Here is a 26,718-nt window from a genome sequence, read left to right as displayed (position 1 = left end):
CAAAAAGAGGGTTTCAAATCTGCCCTCTCTAAAGGAAGGTTCAACTCTGTGAGTTGAACACACGCAGCCCAAAGAATAAATGAGAATTCTTCTGTCTAGCGTTGTATGCAGAAATCCCGTTTCCAACGAAATCCTCAAAGAGGTCCAAATATCCACTTGTAGACTGTACAAACAGTGTGTTTCCAAACTGCTCTATGAAAAGAGAAGTTAAACTCTGTGAGTGCATCGCACACATCCCAAAGTGGTAGCTGAGAATGATTCTCTCTAGTCTTTCTTGTAAGATATTACCATTACTACCGTTGGCCCCAAACGCTTGAAATCTCCACTTGTAAATTCCACAAAAAGAGGGTTCAAATCTGCACTGTCTAAAGGAAAGTTCAGCTCTGTTAGTTGAACACACACAGACCAAGGAAGTTACTGAGAATTCTTCTGTCTAGCGTTGTATGCAGAAATCCCGTTTCCAACGAACTCCTCAAAGAGGTAAAAATATCCACTTGCAGACTTTACAAACAGAGTGTTTGCAAACTGCTCTATGAAAAGAAAGGTTAAACTCTGTGAGTGGAACACACACATCCCAAAGTGGTTGCTGAGAATGATTCTCTCTAGTTTTTATTCGAAGATATTTCCTTTTCTACCGTTGGCCCCAAATCGCTTGAAATCTCCGCTTGCAAATTCCTCAAAAAGAGGATTTCAAATCTGCTCTTTCTAAAGGAAGGTACAACTCTGTGAGTTGAACACACGCAGCCCAAAGAATTACTGAGAATTCTTCTGTCTAGCGTTATATGCAGAAATCCCGTTTCCAACGAAATCCTCAAAGAGGTCCAAATATCCACTTGCAGACATTACAAACAGAGTGTTTGCAAACCGCTCTATGAAAAGAAAGGTTAAACTCTGTGAGTGGAACGCACACATCACCAAGTGGTTGCTGAAAATGACGCTCTCTAGTTTTTATACAAAGATATTTCCTTTTCTACCGTTGGCCCCAAAGCGCTTGAAATCTCCACTTGTATATTCCACAAAAAGAGGGTTTCAAATCTGCTCTGTCTAAAGGAAGGTTCAACTCTGTTAGTTGAACACACGCAGCCCAAAGAATAAATGAGAATTCTTCTGTCTAGCGTTGTATGCAGAAATCCCGCTTGCAACGAAATCATCAGGAGGTCCAAATATCCACATGCAGACTTTACAAACAGAGCGTTTCCAAACTGCTCTACGAAAAGGAAGGTTAAACTCTGTGAGTGGAACGCACACATCCCATAGTGGTTGCTGAGAATGATTCTCTCTAGTTTTTATTCGAAGATATAACCTTTTCTACTTTGGCCCCAAATCACTTGAACTCTCCACTTGCAAATTCCTCAAGAAGAGGGTTTCAAATCTGCTTTTTGTAAAGGAAGGTACAACTCTGTGAGTTGAACACACGCACCCCAAAGAAGTTACTGAGAATTCTTCTATCTAGCGTTATATGCAGAAATCCCGTTTCCAACAAAATCCTCAAAGAGGTCCAAATAATCACTTGCAGACTTTACAAACAGTGTGTTTCCAGACTGCTCTATGAAAAGAGAGGTTAAACTCTGTGAGTGGATCGCACACATCCCAAAGTGGTAGCTGAGAATGATTCTCTCTAGTCTTTATAGTAAGATATTTCCATTTCTACCGTTGGCCCCAAAGCGCTTGAAATCTCCACTTGTAAATTCCACAAAAAGAGGGTTCAAATCTGCACTGTCTAAAGGAAAGTTCAACTCTGTGAGTTGAACACACACAGACCAAGGAAGTTACTGAGAATTCTTCTGTCTAGCGTTATATGCAGAAATCCCGTTTCCAACGAACTCCTCAAAGAGGTAAAAATATCCACTTGCAGACTTTACAAACAGAGTGTTTGCAAACTGCTCTATGAAAAGAAAGGTTAAACTCTGTGAGTGGAACACACACATCCCAAAGTGGTTGCTGAGAATGATTCTCTCTAGTTTTTATTCGAAGATATTTCCTTTTCTACCGTTGGCCCCAAATCGCTTGAAATCTCAGCTTGCAAATTCCTCAAAAAGAGGATTTCAAATCTGCTCTTTCTAAAGGAAGGTACAACTCTGTGAGTTGAACACACGCAGCCCAAAGAAGTTACTGAGAATTCTTCTGTCTAGCGTTATATGCAGAAATCCCGTTTCCAAGGAAATCCTCAAAGAGGTCCAAATATCCACTTGCAGACTTTACAAACAGAGTGTTTGCAAACTGCTCTATGAAAAGAAAGGTTAAACTCTGTGAGTGGAACGCACACATCACCAAGTGGTTGCTGAAAATGACACTCTCTAGTTTTTATACAAAGATATTTCCTTTTCTACCGTTGGCCCCAAAGCGCTTGAAATCTCCACTTGTATATTCCACAAAAAGAGGGTTTCAAATCTGCTCTGTCTAAAGGAAGGTTCATCTCTGTGAGTTGAACACACGCAGCCCAAAGAAGTTACTGAGAATTCTTCTGTCTAGCGTTATATGCAGAAATCCCGCTTGCAACGAAATCATCAAGGAGTTCCAAATATCCACTTGCAGACTTTACAAACAGAGTGTTTCCAAACTGCTCTACGAAAAGAAAGGTTAAACTCTGTGAGTGGAACGCCCACATCACATAGTGGTTGCTGGGAATGATTCTCTCTAGTTTTTATTCGAATATATATCCTTTTCTACTTTGGCCCCAAATCGCTTGAACTCTCCACTTGCAAATTCCTCAAGAAGAGGGTTTCAAATCTGCTTTTTGTAAAGGAAGGTACAACTCTGTGAGTTGAACACATGCACCCCAAAGAAGTTACTGAGAATTCTTCTATCTAGCGTTATATGCAGAAATCCCGTTTCCAACAAAATCCTCAAAGAGGTCGAAATAATCACTTGCAGACTTTACAAACAGTGTGTTTCCAGACTGCTCTATGAAACGAGAGGTTAAACTCTGTGAGTGGATCGCACACATACCAAAGTGGTAGCTGAGAATGATTCTCTCTAGTCTTTATAGTAAGATATTTCCATTTCTACCGTTGGCCCCAAAGCGCTTGAAATCTCCACTTGTAAATTCCACAAAAAGAGGGTTCAAAACTGCAATGTCTAGAGGAAAGTTCAACTCTGTGAGTTGAACACACACAGACCAAGGAAGTTACTGAGAATTCTTCTGTCTAGCGTTATATGCAGAAATCCCGTTTCCAACGAAATCCTCAAAGAGGTAAAAATATCCACTTGCAGACTTTACAAACAGAGTGTTTGCAAACTGCTCTATGAAAAGAAAGCTTAAACTCTGTGAGTGGAACACACACATCCCAAAGTGGTTGCTGAGAATGATTCTCTCTTGTTTTTATTAGAAGGTATTTCCTTTTCTACCGTTGGCCCCAAATCGCTTGAAATCTCCGCTTGCAAATTCCTCAAAAAGAGGATTTCAAATCTGCTCTTTCTAAAGGAAGGTACAACTCTGTGAGTTGAACACACGCAGCCCAAAGAAGTTACTGAGAATTCTTCTGTCTAGCGTTATATGCAGAAATCCCGTTTCCAAGGAAATCCTCAAAGAGGTCCAAATATCCACTTGCAGACTTTACAAACAGAGTGTTTGCAAACTGCTCTATGAAAAGAAAGGTTAAACTCTGTGAGTGGAACGCACACATCACCAAGTGGTTGCTGAAAATGTCACTCTCTAGTTTTTATACAAAGATATTTCCTTTTCTACCGTTGTCCCCAAAGCGCTTGAAATGTCCACTTGTATATTCCACAAAAAGAGGGTTTCAAATCTGCTCTGTCTAAAGGAAGGTTCAACTCTGTGAGTTGAACACACGCAGCCCAAAGAAGTTACTGAGAATTCTTCTGTCTAGCATTATATGCAGAAATCCCGCTTGCAACGAAATCATCAAGGAGGTCCAAATATCCACTTGCAGACTTTACAAACAGAGTGTTTCCAAACTGCTCTACGAAAAGAAAGGTTAAACTCTGTGAGTGGAACGCACACATCCCATAGTGGTTGCTGAGACTGATTCTCTGTAGTTTTTATTCGAAGATATATCCTTTTCTACTTTGGCCCCAAATCGCTTGAACTCTCCACTTGCAAATTCCTCAAGAAGTGGGTTTCAAATCTGCTTTTTCTAAAGGAAGGTACAAGTCTGTGAGTTGAACACACGCACCCCAAAGAAGTTACTGAGAATTCTTCTATCTAGCGTTATATGCAGAAATCCCGTTTCCAACGAAATCCTCAAAGAGGTCCAAATATCCACTTGCAGACTTTACAAACAGAGTGTTTCCAAACTGCTCTATGAAATGAGAGGTTAAACTCTGTGAGTGGATCGCACACATCCCAAAGTGGTAGCTGAGAATGATTCTCTCTAGTGTTTATAGTAAGATATTACCATTTCTACCGTTGGCCCCAAAGCGCTTGAAATCTCCACTTGTAAATTCCACAAAAAGAGGATTCAAATCTGCACTGTCTAAAGGAAAGTTCAATTCTGTGAGTTGAACACACACAGACCAATGAAGTTACTGAGAATTCTTCTGTCTAGCGTTATATGCAGAAATCCCGTTTCCAACGAACTCCTCAAAGAGGTAAAAATATCCACTTGCAGACTTTACAAACAGAGTGTTTGCAAACTGCTCTATGAAAAGAAAGGTTAAACTCTGTGAGTGGAACACACACATCCCAAAGTGGTTGCTGAGAATGATTCTCTCTAGTTTTTATACGAAGATATTTCCTTTTCTACCGTTGGCCCCAAATCGCTTGAAATCTCCGCTTGCAAATTCCTCAAAAAGAGGATTTCAAATCTGCTCTTTCTAAAGGAAGGTAGAACTCTGTGAGTTGAACACACGCACCCCAAAGAAGTTACTGAGAATTCTTCTATCTAGCTTTATATGCAGAAATCCCTTTTCCAACGAAATCCTCAAAGAGGTCCAAATATCCACTTGCAGACTTTACAAACAGAGTATTTGCAAACTGCTCTATGAAAAGAAAGGTTAAACTCTGTGAGTGGAATGCACACATCCCAAAGTGGTTGCTGAGAATGAATCTCTCTAGTTTTTATACAAAGATATTTCCTTTTCTACCGTTGGCCCCAAAGCGCTTGAAATCTCCACTTGCAAATTCCACAAGAAGAGGGTTTCAAATCTGCTCTCTCTAAAGGAAGGTTCAACTGTGTGAGTTGAACACACGCAGCCAAAAGAACTTACTGAGAATTCTTCTGCTAGCATTATATGCGGAAATCCCGTTTCCAACGAAATCCTCAAAGAGGTCCAAATATCCACTTGCAGACTTTACAAACTTAGTGTTTCCAAACTGCTCTATGAAGAGAAAGGTTAAACTGAGTGAGTGGAACGCACCCATCACCAAGTGGTTGCTGAGAATGATTCTCTCTAGTTTTTATACAAAGATATTTCCTTTTCAACTGTTGGCCCCAAACGCTTGAAATCTCCACTTGTAAATTCCACAAAAAGAGGGTTCAAATCTGCACTGTCTAAAGGAAAGTTCAACTCTGTTAGTTGAACACACACAGACCAAGGAAGTTACTGAGAATTCTTCTGTCTAGCGTTATATGCAGAAATCCCGTTTCCAACGAACTCCTCAAAGAGGTAAAAATATCCACTTGCAGACTTTACAAACAGAGTGTTTGCAAACTGCTCTATGAAAAGAAAGGTTAAACTCTGTGAGTGGAACACACACATCCCAAAGTGGTTGCTGAGAATGATTCTCTCTAGTTTTTATACGAAGATATTTCCTTTTCTACCGTTGGCCCCAAATCGCTTGAAATCTCCGCTTGCAAATTCCTCAAAAAGAGGATTTCAAATCTGCTCTTTCTAAAGGAAGGTAGAACTCTGTGAGTTGAACACACGCACCCCAAAGAAGTTACTGAGAATTCTTCTATCTAGCTTTATATGCAGAAATCCCTTTTCCAACGAAATCCTCAAAGAGGTCCAAATATCCACTTGCAGACTTTACAAACAGAGTATTTGCAAACTGCTCTATGAAAAGAAAGGTTAAACTCTGTGAGTGGAATGCACACATCCCAAAGTGGTTGCTGAGAATGAATCTCTCTAGTTTTTATACAAAGATATTTCCTTTTCTACCGTTGGCCCAAAGCGCTTGAAATCTCCACTTGCAAATTCCACAAGAAGAGGGTTTCAAATCTGCTCTCTCTAAAGGAAGGTTCAACTGTGTGAGTTGAACACACGCAGCCAAAAGAACTTACTGAGAATTCTTCTGCTAGCATTATATGCGGAAATCCCGTTTCCAACGAAATCCTCAAAGAGGTCCAAATATCCACTTGCAGACTTTACAAACTTAGTGTTTCCAAACTGCTCTATGAAGAGAAAGGTTAAACTGAGTGAGTGGAACGCACCCTTCACCAAGTGGTTGCTGAGAATGATTCTCTCTAGTTTTTATACAAAGATATTTCCTTTTCAACCGTTGGCCCCAAACGCTTGAAATCTCCACTTGTAAATTCCACAAAAAGAGGGTTCAAATCTGCACTGTCTAAAGGAAAGTTCAACTCTGTTAGTTGAACACACACAGACCAAGGAAGTTACTGAGAATTCTTCTGTCTAGCGTTATATGCAGAAATCCCGTTTCCAACGAACTCCTCAAAGAGGTAAAAATATCCACTTGCAGACTTTACAAACAGAGTGTTTGCAAACTGCTCTATGAAAAGAAAGGTTAAACTCTGTGAGTGGAACACACACATCCCAAAGTGGTTGCTGAGAATGATTCTCTCTAGTTTTTATTCGAAGATATTTCCTTTTCTACCGTTGGCCCCAAATCGCTTGAAATCTCCGCTTGCAAATTCCTCAAAAAGAGGATTTCAAATCTGCTCTTTCTAAAGGAAGGTACAACTCTGTGAGTTGAACACACGCAGCCCAAAGAATTACTGAGAATTCTTCTGTCTAGCGTTATATGCAGAAATCCCGTTTCCAACGAAATCCTCAAAGAGGTCCAAATATCCACTTGCAGACATTACAAACAGAGTGTTTGCAAACCGCTCTATGAAAAGAAAGGTTAAACTCTGTGAGTGGAACGCACACATCACCAAGTGGTTGCTGAAAATGACGCTCTCTAGTTTTTATACAAAGATATTTCCTTTTCTACCGTTGGCCCCAAAGCGCTTGAAATCTCCACTTGTATATTCCACAAAAAGAGGGTTTCAAATCTGCTCTGTCTAAAGGAAGGTTCAACTCTGTTAGTTGAACACACGCAGCCCAAAGAATAAATGAGAATTCTTCTGTCTAGCGTTGTATGCAGAAATCCCGCTTGCAACGAAATCATCAGGAGGTCCAAATATCCACATGCAGACTTTACAAACAGAGCGTTTCCAAACTGCTCTACGAAAAGGAAGGATAAACTCTGTGAGTGGAACGCACACATCCCATAGTGGTTGCTGAGAATGATTCTCTCTAGTTTTTATTCGAAGATATAACCTTTTCTACTTTGGCCCCAAATCACTTGAACTCTCCACTTGCAAATTCCTCAAGAAGAGGGTTTCAAATCTGCTTTTTGTAAAGGAAGGTACAACTCTGTGAGTTGAACACACGCACCCCAAAGAAGTTACTGAGAATTCTTCTATCTAGCGTTATATGCAGAAATCCCGTTTCCAACAAAATCCTCAAAGAGGTCCAAATAATCACTTGCAGACTTTACAAACAGTGTGTTTCCAGACTGCTCTATGAAAAGAGAGGTTAAACTCTGTGAGTGGATCGCACACATCCCAAAGTGGTAGCTGAGAATGATTCTCTCTAGTCTTTATAGTAAGATATTTCCATTTCTACCGTTGGCCCCAAAGCGCTTGAAATCTCCACTTGTAAATTCCACAAAAAGAGGGTTCAAATCTGCACTGTCTAAAGGAAAGTTCAACTCTGTTAGTTGAACACACACAGACCAAGGAAGTTACTGAGAATTCTTCTGTCTAGCGTTATATGCAGAAATCCCGTTTCCAACGAACTCCTCAAAGAGGTAAAAATATCCACTTGCAGACTTTACAAACAGAGTGTTTGCAAACTGCTCTATGAAAAGAAAGGTTAAACTCTGTGAGTGGAACACACACATCCCAAAGTGGTTGCTGAGAATGATTCTCTCTAGTTTTTATTCGAAGATATTTCCTTTTCTACCGTTGGCCCCAAATCGCTTGAAATCTCCGCTTGCAAATTCCTCAAAAAGAGGATTTCAAATCTGCTCTTTCTAAAGGAAGGTACAACTCTGTGAGTTGAACACACGCAGCCCAAAGAATTACTGAGAATTCTTCTGTCTAGCGTTATATGCAGAAATCCCGTTTCCAACGAAATCCTCAAAGAGGTCCAAATATCCACTTGCAGACATTACAAACAGAGTGTTTGCAAACCGCTCTATGAAAAGAAAGGTTAAACTCTGTGAGTGGAACGCACACATCACCAAGTGGTTGCTGAAAATGACGCTCTCTAGTTTTTATACAAAGATATTTCCTTTTCTACCGTTGGCCCCAAAGCGCTTGAAATCTCCACTTGTATATTCCACAAAAAGAGGGTTTCAAATCTGCTCTGTCTAAAGGAAGGTTCAACTCTGTTAGTTGAACACACGCAGCCCAAAGAATAAATGAGAATTCTTCTGTCTAGCGTTGTATGCAGAAATCCCGCTTGCAACGAAATCATCAGGAGGTCCAAATATCCACATGCAGACTTTACAAACAGAGCGTTTCCAAACTGCTCTACGAAAAGGAAGGATAAACTCTGTGAGTGGAACGCACACATCCCATAGTGGTTGCTGAGAATGATTCTCTCTAGTTTTTATTCGAAGATATAACCTTTTCTACTTTGGCCCCAAATCACTTGAACTCTCCACTTGCAAATTCCTCAAGAAGAGGGTTTCAAATCTGCTTTTTGTAAAGGAAGGTACAACTCTGTGAGTTGAACACACGCACCCCAAAGAAGTTACTGAGAATTCTTCTATCTAGCGTTATATGCAGAAATCCCGTTTCCAACAAAATCCTCAAAGAGGTCCAAATAATCACTTGCAGACTTTACAAACAGTGTGTTTCCAGACTGCTCTATGAAAAGAGAGGTTAAACTCTGTGAGTGGATCGCACACATCCCAAAGTGGTAGCTGAGAATGATTCTCTCTAGTCTTTATATTAAGATATTTCCATTTCTACCGTTGGCCCCAAAGCGCTTGAAATCTCCACTTGTAAATTCCACAAAAAGAGGGTTCAAATCTGCACTGTCTAAAGGAAAGTTCAACTCTGTTAGTTGAACACACACAGACCAAGGAAGTTACTGAGAATTCTTCTGTCTAGCGTTATATGCAGAAATCCCGTTTCCAACGAACTCCTCAAAGAGGTAAAAATATCCACTTGCAGACTTTACAAACAGAGTGTTTGCAAACTGCTCTATGAAAAGAAAGGTTAAACTCTGTGAGTGGAACACACACATCCCAAAGTGGTTGCTGAGAATGATTCTCTCTAGTTTTTATTCGAAGATATTTCCTTTTCTACCGTTGGCCCCAAATCGCTTGAAATCTCCGCTTGCAAATTCCTCAAAAAGAGGATTTCAAATCTGCTCTTTCTAAAGGAAGGTACAACTCTGTGAGTTGAACACACGCAGCCCAAAGAATTACTGAGAATTCTTCTATCTAGCTTTATATGCAGAAATCCCGTTTCCAACGAAATCCTCAAAGAGGTCCAAATATCCACTTGCAGACATTACAAACAGAGTGTTTGCAAACCGCTCTATGAAAAGAAAGGTTAAACTCTGTGAGTGGAATGCACACATCCCAAAGTGGTTGCTGAGAATGAATCTCTCTAGTTTTTATACAAAGATATTTCCTTTTCTACCGTTGGCCCCAAAGCGCTTGAAATCTCCACTTGTATATTCCACAAAAAGAGGGTTTCAAATCTGCTCTGTCTAAAGGAAGGTTCAACTCTGTTAGTTGAACACACGCAGCCCAAAGAATAAATGAGAATTCTTCTGTCTAGCGTTGTATGCAGAAATCCCGCTTGCAACGAAATCATCAGGAGGTCCAAATATCCACATGCAGACTTTACAAACAGAGCGTTTCCAAACTGCTCTACGAAAAGGAAGGTTAAACTCTGTGAGTGGAACGCACACATCCCATAGTGGTTGCTGAGAATGATTCTCTCTAGTTTTTATTCGAAGATATAACCTTTTCTACTTTGGCCCCAAATCACTTGAACTCTCCACTTGCAAATTCCTCAAGAAGAGGGTTTCAAATCTGCTTTTTGTAAAGGAAGGTACAACTCTGTGAGTTGAACACACGCACCCCAAAGAAGTTACTGAGAATTCTTCTATCTAGCGTTATATGCAGAAATCCCGTTTCCAACAAAATCCTCAAAGAGGTCCAAATAATCACTTGCAGACTTTACAAACAGTGTGTTTCCAGACTGCTCTATGAAAAGAGAGGTTAAACTCTGTGAGTGGATCGCACACATCCCAAAGTGGTAGCTGAGAATGATTCTCTCTAGTCTTTATAGTAAGATATTTCCATTTCTACCGTTGGCCCCAAAGCGCTTGAAATCTCCACTTGTAAATTCCACAAAAAGAGGGTTCAAATCTGCACTGTCTAAAGGAAAGTTCAACTCTGTGAGTTGAACACACACAGACCAAGGAAGTTACTGAGAATTCTTCTGTCTAGCGTTATATGCAGAAATCCCGTTTCCAACGAACTCCTCAAAGAGGTAAAAATATCCACTTGCAGACTTTACAAACAGAGTGTTTGCAAACTGCTCTATGAAAAGAAAGGTTAAACTCTGTGAGTGGAACACACACATCCCAAAGTGGTTGCTGAGAATGATTCTCTCTAGTTTTTATACGAAGATATTTCCTTTTCTACCGTTGGCCCCAAATCGCTTGAAATCTCCACTTGCAAATTCCTCAAAAAGAGGATTTCAAATCTGCTCTTTCTAAAGGAAGGTAGAACTCTGTGAGTTGAACACACGCACCCCAAAGAAGTTACTGAGAATTCTTCTATCTAGCTTTATATGCAGAAATCCCTTTTCCAACGAAATCCTCAAAGAGGTCCAAATATCCACTTGCAGACTTTACAAACAGAGTATTTGCAAACTGCTCTATGAAAAGAAAGGTTAAACTCTGTGAGTGGAATGCACACATCCCAAAGTGGTTGCTGAGAATGAATCTCTCTAGTTTTTATACAAAGATATTTCCTTTTCTACCGTTGGCCCCAAAGCGCTTGAAATCTCCACTTGCAAATTCCACAAGAAGAGGGTTTCAAATCTGCTCTCTCTAAAGGAAGGTTCAACTGTGTGAGTTGAACACACGCAGCCAAAAGAACTTACTGAGAATTCTTCTGCTAGCATTATATGCGGAAATCCCGTTTCCAACGAAATCCTCAAAGAGGTCCAAATATCCACTTGCAGACTTTACAAACAGAGGGTTTCCAAACTGCTCTATGAAGAGAAAGGTTAAACTGAGTGAGTGGAACGCACCCATCACCAAGTGGTTGCTGAGAATGATTCTCTCTAGTTTTTATACAAAGATATTTCCTTTTCAACCGTTGGCCCCAAATCGCTTGAAATCTACACTTGTAAATTCCACAAAAAGAGGTTTTCAAATCTGCTCTGTCTAAAGGAAGGTTCAACTCTGTGAGTTGAACACACGCAGCCCAAAGTATTACTGAGAATTCTTCTCTCTAGCGTTATATGCAGAAATCCCGCTTCCAACGAAATCGTCAAAGAGGTCGAAATATCCACTTGCAGACTTTACATGCAGAGTGTTTCCAAACTGCTCTATGAAAAGAAAGGTTAAACTCCGTGAGTGGAACGCACGTATCACAAAGTGGTTGCTGAGAATGATTCTCTCTAGTTTTTATACACAGATATTTCCTTTTCTACCGTTGGCCCCAAAGCGCTTGAAATCTCCACTTGTAAATTCCATAAAAAGAGGATTCAAATCTGCACTGTCTAAAGGAATGTTCAATTCTGTGAGTTGAACACACACAGTCCAAAGAAGTTACTGCGAATTCTTCTGTCTAGCGTTATATGCAGAAATCCCGTTTCCAACGAAATCCCCAAAGAGGTCCAAATACCCACTTGCAGACTTTACAAACAGAGTGTTTGCAAACTGCTCTATGAAAAGAAAGGTTAAACTCTGTGAGTGGAATGCAAACATCACGATGTGGTTGCTGAGAATGATTCTCTCTAATTTTTATACAAAGATATTTGCTTTTCTACCGTTGGCCCCAAATCGCTTGAAATCTCCACTTGTAAATTCCACAAAAAGTGGTTTTCAAATCTGCTCTGTCTAAAGGAAGGTTCAACTCTGTGAGTTGAACACACGCACCCCAAAGAATTACTGAGAATTCTTCTGTCTAGCGTTATAAGCAGAAATCCCTCTTCCAACGAAATCCTCAAAGAGGTCCAAATATCCACTTGCAGACTTTACAAACAGAGTGTTTCCAAACTGCTCTATGAAAAGGAAGGTTAAACTCTGTGAGTGGAACGCCCACATCCCAAAGTGGTTGCTGAGAATGATTCTCTCTAGTTTTTATTCGATGATATTTCCTTTTCTACCGTTGGCCCCAAATCGCATGAAATCTCCACTTGCAAATTCCTCAAGAAGAGGGTTTCAAATCTGCCCTCTCTAAAGGAAGGTACAATTCTGTGAGTTGAACACACGCAGCCCAAAGAAGTTACTGAGAATTCTTCTGTCTAGAGTTATATGCAGAAATCCCGTTTCCAACGAAATCCTAAAAGATGTCCAAATATCCACTTGCAGACTTTACAAACAGTGTGTTTCCAAACTGCTCTATGAAAAGAGAGGTTGAACTCTGTGAGTGGATCGCACACATCCCGAAGTGATTGCTGAGAATGATTCTCTCTAGTCTTTATAGTAAGATATTACCATTTCTACCGTTGGCCCCAAAGCGCTTGAAATCTCCACTTGTAAATTCCACAAAAAGAGGGTTCAAATCTGCACTGTCTAAAGGAAAGTTCAACTCTGTTAGTTGAACACACACAGACCAAGGAAGTTACTGAGAATTCTTCTGTCTAGCGTTATATGCAGAAATCCCGTTTCCAACGAACTCCTCAAAGAGGTAAAAATATCCACTTGCAGACTTTACAAACAGAGTGTTTGCAAACTGCTCTATGAAAAGAAAGGTTAAACTCTGTGAGTGGAACACACACATCCCAAAGTGGTTGCTGAGAATGATTCTCTCTAGTTTTTATTCGAAGATATTTCCTTTTCTACCGTTGGCCCCAAATCGCTTGAAATCTCCGCTTGCAAATTCCTCAAAAAGAGGATTTCAAATCTGCTCTTTCTAAAGGAAGGTACAACTCTGTGAGTTGAACACACGCAGCCCAAAGAATTACTGAGAATTCTTCTATCTAGCTTTATATGCAGAAATCCCGTTTCCAACGAAATCCTCAAAGAGGTCCAAATATCCACTTGCAGACATTACAAACAGAGTGTTTGCAAACCGCTCTATGAAAAGAAAGGTTAAACTCTGTGAGTGGAATGCACACATCCCAAAGTGGTTGCTGAGAATGAATCTCTCTAGTTTTTATACAAAGATATTTCCTTTTCTACCGTTGGCCCCAAAGCGCTTGAAATCTCCACTTGTATATTCCACAAAAAGAGGGTTTCAAATCTGCTCTGTCTAAAGGAAGGTTCAACTCTGTTAGTTGAACACACGCAGCCCAAAGAATAAATGAGAATTCTTCTGTCTAGCGTTGTATGCAGAAATCCCGCTTGCAACGAAATCATCAGGAGGTCCAAATATCCACATGCAGACTTTACAAACAGAGCGTTTCCAAACTGCTCTACGAAAAGGAAGGTTAAACTCTGTGAGTGGAACGCACACATCCCATAGTGGTTGCTGAGAATGATTCTCTCTAGTTTTTATTCGAAGATATAACCTTTTCTACTTTGGCCCCAAATCACTTGAACTCTCCACTTGCAAATTCCTCAAGAAGAGGGTTTCAAATCTGCTTTTTGTAAAGGAAGGTACAACTCTGTGAGTTGAACACACGCACCCCAAAGAAGTTACTGAGAATTCTTCTATCTAGCGTTATATGCAGAAATCCCGTTTCCAACAAAATCCTCAAAGAGGTCCAAATAATCACTTGCAGACTTTACAAACAGTGTGTTTCCAGACTGCTCTATGAAAAGAGAGGTTAAACTCTGTGAGTGGATCGCACACATCCCAAAGTGGTAGCTGAGAATGATTCTCTCTAGTCTTTATAGTAAGATATTTCCATTTCTACCGTTGGCCCCAAAGCGCTTGAAATCTCCACTTGTAAATTCCACAAAAAGAGGGTTCAAATCTGCACTGTCTAAAGGAAAGTTCAACTCTGTGAGTTGAACACACACAGACCAAGGAAGTTACTGAGAATTCTTCTGTCTAGCGTTATATGCAGAAATCCCGTTTCCAACGAACTCCTCAAAGAGGTAAAAATATCCACTTGCAGACTTTACAAACAGAGTGTTTGCAAACTGCTCTATGAAAAGAAAGGTTAAACTCTGTGAGTGGAACACACACATCCCAAAGTGGTTGCTGAGAATGATTCTCTCTAGTTTTTATACGAAGATATTTCCTTTTCTACCGTTGGCCCCAAATCGCTTGAAATCTCCACTTGCAAATTCCTCAAAAAGAGGATTTCAAATCTGCTCTTTCTAAAGGAAGGTAGAACTCTGTGAGTTGAACACACGCACCCCAAAGAAGTTACTGAGAATTCTTCTATCTAGCTTTATATGCAGAAATCCCTTTTCCAACGAAATCCTCAAAGAGGTCCAAATATCCACTTGCAGACTTTACAAACAGAGTATTTGCAAACTGCTCTATGAAAAGAAAGGTTAAACTCTGTGAGTGGAATGCACACATCCCAAAGTGGTTGCTGAGAATGAATCTCTCTAGTTTTTATACAAAGATATTTCCTTTTCTACCGTTGGCCCCAAAGCGCTTGAAATCTCCACTTGCAAATTCCACAAGAAGAGGGTTTCAAATCTGCTCTCTCTAAAGGAAGGTTCAACTGTGTGAGTTGAACACACGCAGCCAAAAGAACTTACTGAGAATTCTTCTGCTAGCATTATATGCGGAAATCCCGTTTCCAACGAAATCCTCAAAGAGGTCCAAATATCCACTTGCAGACTTTACAAACAGAGGGTTTCCAAACTGCTCTATGAAGAGAAAGGTTAAACTGAGTGAGTGGAACGCACCCATCACCAAGTGGTTGCTGAGAATGATTCTCTCTAGTTTTTATACAAAGATATTTCCTTTTCAACCGTTGGCCCCAAATCGCTTGAAATCTACACTTGTAAATTCCACAAAAAGAGGTTTTCAAATCTGCTCTGTCTAAAGGAAGGTTCAACTCTGTGAGTTGAACACACGCAGCCCAAAGTATTACTGAGAATTCTTCTCTCTAGCGTTATATGCAGAAATCCCGCTTCCAACGAAATCGTCAAAGAGGTCGAAATATCCACTTGCAGACTTTACATGCAGAGTGTTTCCAAACTGCTCTATGAAAAGAAAGGTTAAACTCCGTGAGTGGAACGCACGTATCACAAAGTGGTTGCTGAGAATGATTCTCTCTAGTTTTTATACACAGATATTTCCTTTTCTACCGTTGGCCCCAAAGCGCTTGAAATCTCCACTTGTAAATTCCATAAAAAGAGGATTCAAATCTGCACTGTCTAAAGGAATGTTCAATTCTGTGAGTTGAACACACACAGTCCAAAGAAGTTACTGCGAATTCTTCTGTCTAGCGTTATATGCAGAAATCCCGTTTCCAACGAAATCCCCAAAGAGGTCCAAATACCCACTTGCAGACTTTACAAACAGAGTGTTTGCAAACTGCTCTATGAAAAGAAAGGTTAAACTCTGTGAGTGGAATGCAAACATCACGATGTGGTTGCTGAGAATGATTCTCTCTAATTTTTATACAAAGATATTTGCTTTTCTACCGTTGGCCCCAAATCGCTTGAAATCTCCACTTGTAAATTCCACAAAAAGTGGTTTTCAAATCTGCTCTGTCTAAAGGAAGGTTCAACTCTGTGAGTTGAACACACGCACCCCAAAGAATTACTGAGAATTCTTCTGTCTAGCGTTATAAGCAGAAATCCCTCTTCCAACGAAATCCTCAAAGAGGTCCAAATATCCACTTGCAGACTTTACAAACAGAGTGTTTCCAAACTGCTCTATGAAAAGGAAGGTTAAACTCTGTGAGTGGAACGCCCACATCCCAAAGTGGTTGCTGAGAATGATTCTCTCTAGTTTTTATTCGATGATATTTCCTTTTCTACCGTTGGCCCCAAATCGCATGAAATCTCCACTTGCAAATTCCTCAAGAAGAGGGTTTCAAATCTGCCCTCTCTAAAGGAAGGTACAATTCTGTGAGTTGAACACACGCAGCCCAAAGAAGTTACTGAGAATTCTTCTGTCTAGAGTTATATGCAGAAATCCCGTTTCCAACGAAATCCTAAAAGATGTCCAAATATCCACTTGCAGACTTTACAAACAGTGTGTTTCCAAACTGCTCTATGAAAAGAGAGGTTGAACTCTGTGAGTGGATCGCACACATCCCGAAGTGATTGCTGAGAATGATTCTCTCTAGTCTTTATAGTAAGATATTACCATTTCTACCGTTGGCCCCAAAGCGCTTGAAATCTCCACTTGTAAATTCCACAAAAAGAGGGTTCAAATCTGCACTGTCTAAAGGAAAGTTCAACTCTGTGAGTTGAACACACACAGACCAAGGAAGTTACTGAGAATTCTTCTGTCTAGCGTTATATGCAGAAATCCCGTTTCCAACGAAATCCTCAAAGAGGTAAAAATATCCACATGCAGACTTTACAAACAGAGTATTTGCAAACTGCTCTATGAAAAGAAAGGTTAAACTCTGTGAGTGGAACGCACACATCCCAAAGTGGTTGCTGAGAATGAATCACTCTAGTTTTTATACAAAGATATTTCCTTTTCTACCGTTGGCCCCAAAGCGCTTGAAATCTCCACTTGTAAATTCCACAAAAAAGGGTTCAAATCTGCACTGTCTAAAGGAAAGTTCAACTCTGTGAGTTGAACACACACAGACCAAGGAAGTTACTGAGAATTCTTCTGTCTAGCGTTATATGCAGAAATCCCGTTTCCAACGAAATCCTCAAAGAGGTAAAAATATCCACTTGCAGACTTTACAAACAGAGTGTTTGCAAACTGCTCTATGAAAAGAAAGGTTAAACTCTGTGAGTGGAACGCACACATCCCAAAGTGGTTGCTGAGAATGATTCTCTCTAGTTTTTATTCGATGATATTTCCTTTTCTTCCGTTGGCCCCAAATCGCTTGAAAACTCCACTTGCAAATTCCACAAGAAGAGGGTTTCAAATCTGCTCTCTCTAAAGGAAGGTACAACTCTGTGAGTTGAACACACGCAGCCCAAAGAAGTTACTGCGAATTCTTCTGTCTAGCGTTAGATGCAGAAATCCCGTTTCCAACGAAATCCCCAAAGAGGTCCAAACACCCACTTGCAGACTTTACAAACAGAGTGTTTGCAAACTGCTCTATGAAAAGAAAGGTTAAACTCTGTGAGTGGAATGCAAACATCACGATGTGGTTGCTGAGAATGATTCTCTCTAATTTTTATACAAAGATATTTGCTTTTCTACCGTTGGCCCCAAATCGCTTGAAATCTCCACTTGTAAATTCCACAAAAAGTGGTTTTCAAATCTGCTCTGTCTAAAGGAAGGTTCAACTCTGTGAGTTGAACACACGCACCCCAAAGAATTACTGAGAATTCTTCTGTCTAGCGTTATAAGCAGAAATCCCTCTTCCAACGAAATCCTCAAAGAGGTCCAAATATCCACTTGCAGACTTTACAAACAGAGTGTTTCCAAACTGCTCTATGAAAAGGAAGGTTAAACTCTGTGAGTGGAACGCCCACATCCCAAAGTGGTTGCTGAGAATGATTCTCTCTAGTTTTTATTCGATGATATTTCCTTTTCTACCGTTGGCCCCAAATCGCATGAAATCTCCACTTGCAAATTCCTCAAGAAGAGGGTTTCAAATCTGCCCTCTCTAAAGGAAGGTACAACTCTGTGAGTTGAACACACGCAGCCAAAGAAGTTACTGAGAATTCTTCTGTCTAGAGTTATATGCAGAAATCCCGTTTCCAACGAAATCCTAAAAGATGTCCAAATATCCACTTGCAGACTTTACAAACAGTGTGTTTCCAAACTGCTCTATGAAAAGGGAGGTTGAACTCTGTGAGTGGATCGCACACATCCCGAAGTGGTTGCTGAGAATGATTCTCTCTAGTCTTTATAGTAAGATATTAGCATTTCTACCGTTGGCCCCAAAGCGCTTGAAATCTCCACTTGTAAATTCCACAAAAAGAGGGTTTCAAATCTGCTTTTTATAAAGGACGGTACAACTCTGTGGGTTGAACACACGCATCCCAAAGAAGTTACTGAGAATTCTTCTATCTAGCGTTATATGCAGAAATCCCGTTTCCAACGAAATCCTCAAAGAGGTAAAAATATCCACTTGCAGACTTTACAAACAGTGTGTTTCCAAACTGCTCTATGAAAAGAGAGGTTAAACTCTGTGAGTGGATCGCACACATCCCAAAGTGGTAGCTGAGAATGATTCTCTCTAATCTTTATAGTAAGATATTAGCATTTCTACCGTTGGCCCCAAAGCGCTTGAAATCTCCACTTGTAAATTCCACAAAAAGAGGGTTCAAATCTGCACTGTCTAAAGGAAAGTTCAAGTCTGTGAGTTGAACACACACAGACCAAGGAAGTTACTGAGAATTCTTCTGTCTAGCGTTATATGCAGAAATCCCGTTTCCAACGAAATCCTCAAAGAGGTAAAAATATCCACATGCAGACTTTACAAACAGAGTATTTGCAAACTGCTCTATGAAAAGAAAGGTTAAACTCTGTGAGTGGAACGCACACATCCCAAAGTGGTTGCTGAGAATGAATCACTCTAGTTTTTATACAAAGATATTTCCTTTTCAACCGTTGGCCGCAAAGCGCTTGAAATCTCCACTTGTAAATTCCACAAAAAAGGGTTCAAATCTGCACTGTGTAAAGGAAAGTTCAACTCTTTGAGTTGAACACACACAGACCAAGGAAGTTACTGAGAATTCTTCTGTCTAGCGTTATATGCAGAAATCCCGTTTCCAACGAAATCCTCAAAGAGGTAAAAATATCCACTTGCAGACTTTACAAACAGAGTGTTTGCAAACTGCTCTATGAAAAGAAAGGTTAAACTCTGTGAGTGGAACGCACACATCCCAAAGTGGTTGCTGAGAATGAATCACTCTAGTTTTTATACAAAGATATTTCCTTTTCTACCGTTGGCCCCAAAGCGCTTGAAATCTCCACTTGTAAATTCCACAAAAAAGGGTTCAAATCTGCACTGTCTAAAGGAAAGTTCAACTCTGTGAGTTGAACACACACAGACCAAGGAAGTTACTGAGAATTCTTCTGTCTAGCGTTATATGCAGAAATCCCGTTTCCAACGAAATCCTCAAAGAGGTAAAAATATCCACTTGCAGACTTTACAAACAGAGTGTTTGCAAACTGCTCTATGAAAAGAAAGGTTAAACTCTGTGAGTGGAACGCACACATCCCAAAGTGGTTGCTGAGAATGATTCTCTCTAGTTTTTATTCGATGATATTTCCTTTTCTTCCGTTGGCCCCAAATCGCTTGAAAACTCCACTTGCAAATTCCACAAGAAGAGGGTTTCAAATCTGCTCTCTCTAAAGGAAGGTACAACTCTGTGAGTTGAACACACGCAGCCCAAAGAAGTTACTGCGAATTCTTCTGTCTAGCGTTAGATGCAGAAATCCCGTTTCCAACGAAATCCCCAAAGAGGTCCAAACACCCACTTGCAGACTTTACAAACAGAGTGTTTGCAAACTGCTCTATGAAAAGAAAGGTTAAACTCTGTGAGTGGAATGCAAACATCACGATGTGGTTGCTGAGAATGATTCTCTCTAATTTTTATACAAAGATATTTGCTTTTCTACCGTTGGCCCCAAATCGCTTGAAATCTCCACTTGTAAATTCCACAAAAAGTGGTTTTCAAATCTGCTCTGTCTAAAGGAAGGTTCAACTCTGTGAGTTGAACTCACGCACCCCAAAGAATTACTGAGAATTCTTCTGTCTAGCGTTATAAGCAGAAATCCCTCTTCCAACGAAATCCTCAAAGAGGTCCAAATATCCACTTGCAGACTTTACAAACAGAGTGTTTCCAAACTGCTCTATGAAAAGGAAGGTTAAACTCTGTGAGTGGAACGCCCACATCCCAAAGTGGTTGCTGAGAATGATTCTCTCTAGTTTTTATTCGATGATATTTCCTTTTCTACCGTTGGCCCCAAATCGCATGAAATCTCCACTTGCAAATTCCTCAAGAAGAGGGTTTCAAATCTGCCCTCTCTAAAGGAAGGTACAACTCTGTGAGTTGAACACACGCAGCCAAAGAAGTTACTGAGAATTCTTCTGTCTAGAGTTATATGCAGAAATCCCGTTTCCAACGAAATCCTAAAAGATGTCCAAATATCCACTTGCAGACTTTACAAACAGTGTGTTTCCAAACTGCTCTATGAAAAGGGAGGTTGAAATCTGTGAGTGGATCGCACACATCCCGAAGTGGTTGCTGAGAATGATTCTCTCTAGTCTTTATAGTAAGATATTAGCATTTCTACCGTTGGCCCCAAAGCGCTTGAAATCTCCGCTTGTAAATTCCACAAAAAGAGGGTTTCAAATCTGCTTCTTATAAAGGACGGTACAACTCTGTGGGTTGAACACACGCAGCCCAAAGAAGTTACTGAGAATTCTTCTATCTAGCGTTATATGCAGAAATCCCGTTTCCAACGAAATCCTCAAAGAGGTCCAAATATCCACTTGCAGACTTTACAAACAGTGTGTTTCCAAACTGCTCTATGAAAAGAGAGGTTAAACTCTGTGAGTGGATCGCACACATCCCAAAGTGGTAGCTGAGAATGATTCTCTCTAATCTTTATAGTAAGATATAAGCATTTCTACCGTTGGCCCCAAAGCGCTTGAAATCTCCACTTGTAAATTCCACAAAAAGAGGGTTCAAATCTGCACTGTCTAAAGGAAAGTTCAACTCTGTGAGTTGAACACACACAGACCAAGGAAGTTACTGAGAATTCTTCTGTCTAGCGTTATATGCAGAAATCCCGTTTCCAACGAAATCCTCAAAGAGGTAAAAATATCCACATGCAGACTTTACAAACAGAGTATTTGCAAACTGCTCTATGAAAAGAAAGGTTAAACTCTGTGAGTGGAACGCACACATCCCAAAGTGGTTGCTGAGAATGAATCACTCTAGTTTTTATACAAAGATATTTCCTTTTCAACCGTTGGCCGCAAAGCGCTTGAAATCTCCACTTGTAAATTCCACAAAAAAGGGTTCAAATCTGCACTGTCTAAAGGAAAGTTCAACTCTGTGAGTTGAACACACACAGACCAAGGAAGTTACTGAGAATTCTTCTGTCTAGCGTTATATGCAGAAATCCCGTTTCCAACGAAATCCTCAAAGAGGTAAAAATATCCACTTGCAGACTTTACAAACAGAGTGTTTGCAAACTGCTCTATGAAAAGAAAGGTTAAACTCTGTGAGTGGAACGCACACATCCCAAAGTGGTTGCTGAGAATGATTCTCTCTAGTTTTTATTCGATGATATTTCCTTTTCTTCCGTTGGCCCCAAATCGCTTGAAAACTCCACTTGCAAATTCCACAAGAAGAGGGTTTCAAATCTGCTCTCTCTAAAGGAAGGTACAACTCTGTGAGTTGAACACACGCAGCCCAAAGAAGTTACTGCGAATTCTTCTGTCTAGCGTTAGATGCAGAAATCCCGTTTCCAACGAAATCCCCAAAGAGGTCCAAACACCCACTTGCAGACTTTACAAACAGAGTGTTTGCAAACTGCTCTATGAAAAGAAAGGTTAAACTCTGTGAGTGGAATGCAAACATCACGATGTGGTTGCTGAGAATGATTCTCTCTAATTTTTATACAAAGATATTTGCTTTTCTACCGTTGGCCCCAAATCGCTTGAAATCTCCACTTGTAAATTCCACAAAAAGTGGTTTTCAAATCTGCTCTGTCTAAAGGAAGGTTCAACTCTGTGAGTTGAACACACGCACCCCAAAGAATTACTGAGTATTCTTCTGTCTAGCGTTATAAGCAGAAATCCCTCTTCCAACGAAATCCTCAAAGAGGTCCAAATATCCACTTGCAGACTTTACAAACAGAGTGTTTCCAAACTGCTCTATGAAAAGGAAGGTTAAACTCTGTGAGTGGAACGCCCACATCCCAAAGTGGTTGCTGAGAATGATTCTCTCTAGTTTTTATTCGATGATATTTCCTTTTCTACCGTTGGCCCCAAATCGCATGAAATCTCCACTTGCAAATTCCTCAAGAAGAGGGTTTCAAATCTGCCCTCTCTAAAGGAAGGTACAACTCTGTGAGTTGAACACACGCAGCCCAAAGAAGTTACTGCGAATTCTTCTGTCTAGCGTTAGATGCAGAAATCCCGTTTCCAACGAAATCCCCAAAGAGGTCCAAACACCCACTTGCAGACTTTACAAACAGAGTGTTTGCAAACTGCTCTATGAAAAGAAAGGTTAAACTCTGTGAGTGGAATGCAAACATCACGATGTGGTTGCTGAGAATGATTCTCTCTAATTTTTATACAAAGATATTTGCTTTTCTACCGTTGGCCCCAAATCGCTTGAAATCTCCACTTGTAAATTCCACAAAAAGTGGTTTTCAAATCTGCTCTGTCTAAAGGAAGGTTCAACTCTGTGAGTTGAACACACGCACCCCAAAGAATTACTGAGAATTCTTCTGTCTAGCGTTATAAGCAGAAATCCCTCTTCCAACGAAATCCTCAAAGAGGTCCAAATATCCACTTGCAGACTTTACAAACAGAGTGTTTCCAAACTGCTCTATGAAAAGGAAGGTTAAACTCTGTGAGTGGAACGCCCACATCCCAAAGTGGTTGCTGAGAATGATTCTCTCTAGTTTTTATTCGATGATATTTCCTTTTCTACCGTTGGCCCCAAATCGCATGAAATCTCCACTTGCAAATTCCTCAAGAAGAGGGTTTCAAATCTGCCCTCTCTAAAGGAAGGTACAACTCTGTGAGTTGAACACACGCAGCCAAAGAAGTTACTGAGAATTCTTCTGTCTAGAGTTATATGCAGAAATCCCGTTTCCAACGAAATCCTAAAAGAAGTCCAAATATCCACTTGCAGACTTTACAAACAGTGTGTTTCCAAACTGCTCTATGAAAAGGGAGGTTGAACTCTGTGAGTGGATCGCACACATCCCGAAGTGGTTGCTGAGAATGATTCTCTCTAGTCTTTATAGTAAGATATTAGCATTTCTACCGTTGGCCCCAAAGCGCTTGAAATCTCCACTTGTAAATTCCACAAAAAGAGGGTTTCAAATCTGCTTTTTATAAAGGACGGTACAACTCTGTGGGTTGAACACACGCAGCCCAAAGAAGTTACTGAGAATTCTTCTATCTAGCGTTATATGCAGAAATCCCGTTTCCAACGAAATCCTCAAAGAGGTAAAAATATCCACTTGCAGACTTTACAAACAGTGTGTTTCCAAACTGCTCTATGAAAAGAGAGGTTAAACTCTGTGAGTGGATCGCACACATCCCAAAGTGGTAGCTGAGAATGATTCTCTCTAATCTTTATAGTAAGATATTAGCATTTCTACCGTTGGCCCCAAAGCGCTTGAAATCTCCACTTGTAAATTCCACAAAAAGAGGGTTCAAATCTGCACTGTCTAAAGGAAAGTTCAACTCTGTGAGTTGAACACACACAGACCAAGGAAGTTACTGAGAATTCTTCTGTCTAGCGTTATATGCAGAAATCCCGTTTCCAACGAAATCCTCAAAGAGGTAAAAATATCCACATGCAGACTTTACAAACAGAGTATTTGCAAACTGCTCTATGAAAAGAAAGGTTAAACTCTGTGAGTGGAACGCACACATCCCAAAGTGGTTGCTGAGAATGAATCACTCTAGTTTTTATACAAAGATATTTCCTTTTCAACCGTTGGCCGCAAAGCGCTTGAAATCTCCACTTGTAAATTCCACAAAAAAGGGTTCAAATCTGCACTGTGTAAAGGAAAGTTCAACTCTTTGAGTTGAACACACACAGACCAAGGAAGTTACTGAGAATTCTTCTGTCTAGCGTTATATGCAGAAATCCCGTTTCCAACGAAATCCTCAAAGAGGTAAAAATATCCACTTGCAGACTTTACAAACAGAGTGTTTGCAAACTGCTCTATGAAAAGAAAGGTTAAACTCTGTGAGTGGAACGCACACATCCCAAAGTGGTTGCTGAGAATGAATCACTCTAGTTTTTATACAAAGATATTTCCTTTTCTACCGTTGGCCCCAAAGCGCTTGAAATCTCCACTTGTAAATTCCACAAAAAAGGGTTCAAATCTGCACTGTCTAAAGGAAAGTTCAACTCTGTGAGTTGAACACACACAGACCAAGGAAGTTACTGAGAATTCTTCTGTCTAGCGTTATATGCAGAAATCCCGTTTCCAACGAAATCCTCAAAGAGGTAAAAATATCCACTTGCAGACTTTACAAACAGAGTGTTTGCAAACTGCTCTATGAAAAGAAAGGTTAAACTCTGTGAGTGGAACGCACACATCCCAAAGTGGTTGCTGAGAATGATTCTCTCTAGTTTTTATTCGATGATATTTCCTTTTCTTCCGTTGGCCCCAAATCGCTTGAAAACTCCACTTGCAAATTCCACAAGAAGAGGGTTTCAAATCTGCTCTCTCTAAAGGAAGGTACAACTCTGTGAGTTGAACACACGCAGCCCAAAGAAGTTACTGCGAATTCTTCTGTCTAGCGTTAGATGCAGAAATCCCGTTTCCAACGAAATCCCCAAAGAGGTCCAAACACCCACTTGCAGACTTTACAAACAGAGTGTTTGCAAACTGCTCTATGAAAAGAAAGGTTAAACTCTGTGAGTGGAATGCAAACATCACGATGTGGTTGCTGAGAATGATTCTCTCTAATTTTTATTCAAAGATATTTGCTTTTCTACCGTTGGCCCCAAATCGCTTGAAATCTCCACTTGTAAATTCCACAAAAAGTGGTTTTCAAATCTGCTCTGTCTAAAGGAAGGTTCAACTCTGTGAGTTGAACACACGCACCCCAAAGAATTACTGAGAATTCTTCTGTCTAGCGTTATAAGCAGAAATCCCTCTTCCAACGAAATCCTCAAAGAGGTCCAAATATCCACTTGCAGACTTTACAAACAGAGTGTTTCCAAACTGCTCTATGAAAAGGAAGGTTAAACTCTGTGAGTGGAACGCCCACATCCCAAAGTGGTTGCTGAGAATGATTCTCTCTAGTTTTTATTCGATGATATTTCCTTTTCTACCGTTGGCCCCAAATCGCATGAAATCTCCACTTGCAAATTCCTCAAGAATAGGGTTTCAAATCTGCCCTCTCTAAAGGAAGGTACAACTCTGTGAGTTGAACACACGCAGCCAAAGAAGTTACTGAGAATTCTTCTGTCTAGAGTTATATGCAGAAATCCCGTTTCCAACGAAATCCTAAAAGATGTCCAAATATCCACTTGCAGACTTTACAAACAGTGTGTTTCCAAACTGCTCTATGAAAAGGGAGGTTGAAATCTGTGAGTGGATCGCACACATCCCGAAGTGGTTGCTGAGAATGATTCTCTCTAGTCTTTATAGTAAGATATTAGCATTTCTACCGTTGGCCCCAAAGCGCTTGAAATCTCCACTTGTAAATTCCACAAAAAGAGGGTTTCAAATCTGCTTTTTATAAAGGACGGTACAACTCTGTGGGTTGAACACACGCAGCCCAAAGAAGTTACTGAGAATTCTTCTATCTAGCGTTATATGCAGAAATCCCGTTTCCAACGAAATCCTCAAAGAGGTCCAAATATCCACTTGCAGACTTTACAAACAGTGTGTTTCCAAACTGCTCTATGAAAAGAGAGGTTAAACTCTGTGAGTGGATCGCACACATCCCAAAGTGGTAGCTGAGAATGATTCTCTCTAATCTTTATAGTAAGATATAAGCATTTCTACCGTTGGCCCCAAAGCGCTTGAAATCTCCACTTGTAAATTCCACAAAAAGAGGGTTCAAATCTGCACTGTCTAAAGGAAAGTTCAACTCTGTGAGTTGAACACACACAGACCAAGGAAGTTACTGAGAATTCTTCTGTCTAGCGTTATATGCAGAAATCCCGTTTCCAACGAAATCCTCAAAGAGGTAAAAATATCCACATGCAGACTTTACAAACAGAGTATTTGCAAACTGCTCTATGAAAAGAAAGGTTAAACTCTGTGAGTGGAACGCACACATCCCAAAGTGGTTGCTGAGAATGAATCACTCTAGTTTTTATACAAAGATATTTCCTTTTCAACCGTTGGCCGCAAAGCGCTTGAAATCTCCACTTGTAAATTCCACAAAAAAGGGTTCAAATCTGCACTGTCTAAAGGAAAGTTCAACTCTGTGAGTTGAACACACACAGACCAAGGAAGTTACTGAGAATTCTTCTGTCTAGCGTTATATGCAGAAATCCCGTTTCCAACGAAATCCTCAAAGAGGTAAAAATATCCACTTGCAGACTTTACAAACAGAGTGTTTGCAAACTGCTCTATGAAAAGAAAGGTTAAACTCTGTGAGTGGAACGCACACATCCCAAAGTGGTTGCTGAGAATGATTCTCTCTAGTTTTT

The sequence above is a fragment of the Gorilla gorilla genome, chromosome 4 (assembly GCF_029281585.2).
Source record: "Gorilla gorilla gorilla isolate KB3781 chromosome 4, NHGRI_mGorGor1-v2.1_pri, whole genome shotgun sequence".
NCBI lineage: Eukaryota > Metazoa > Chordata > Mammalia > Primates > Hominidae > Gorilla > Gorilla gorilla.
This window is presented reverse-complemented; position numbering follows the sequence as displayed.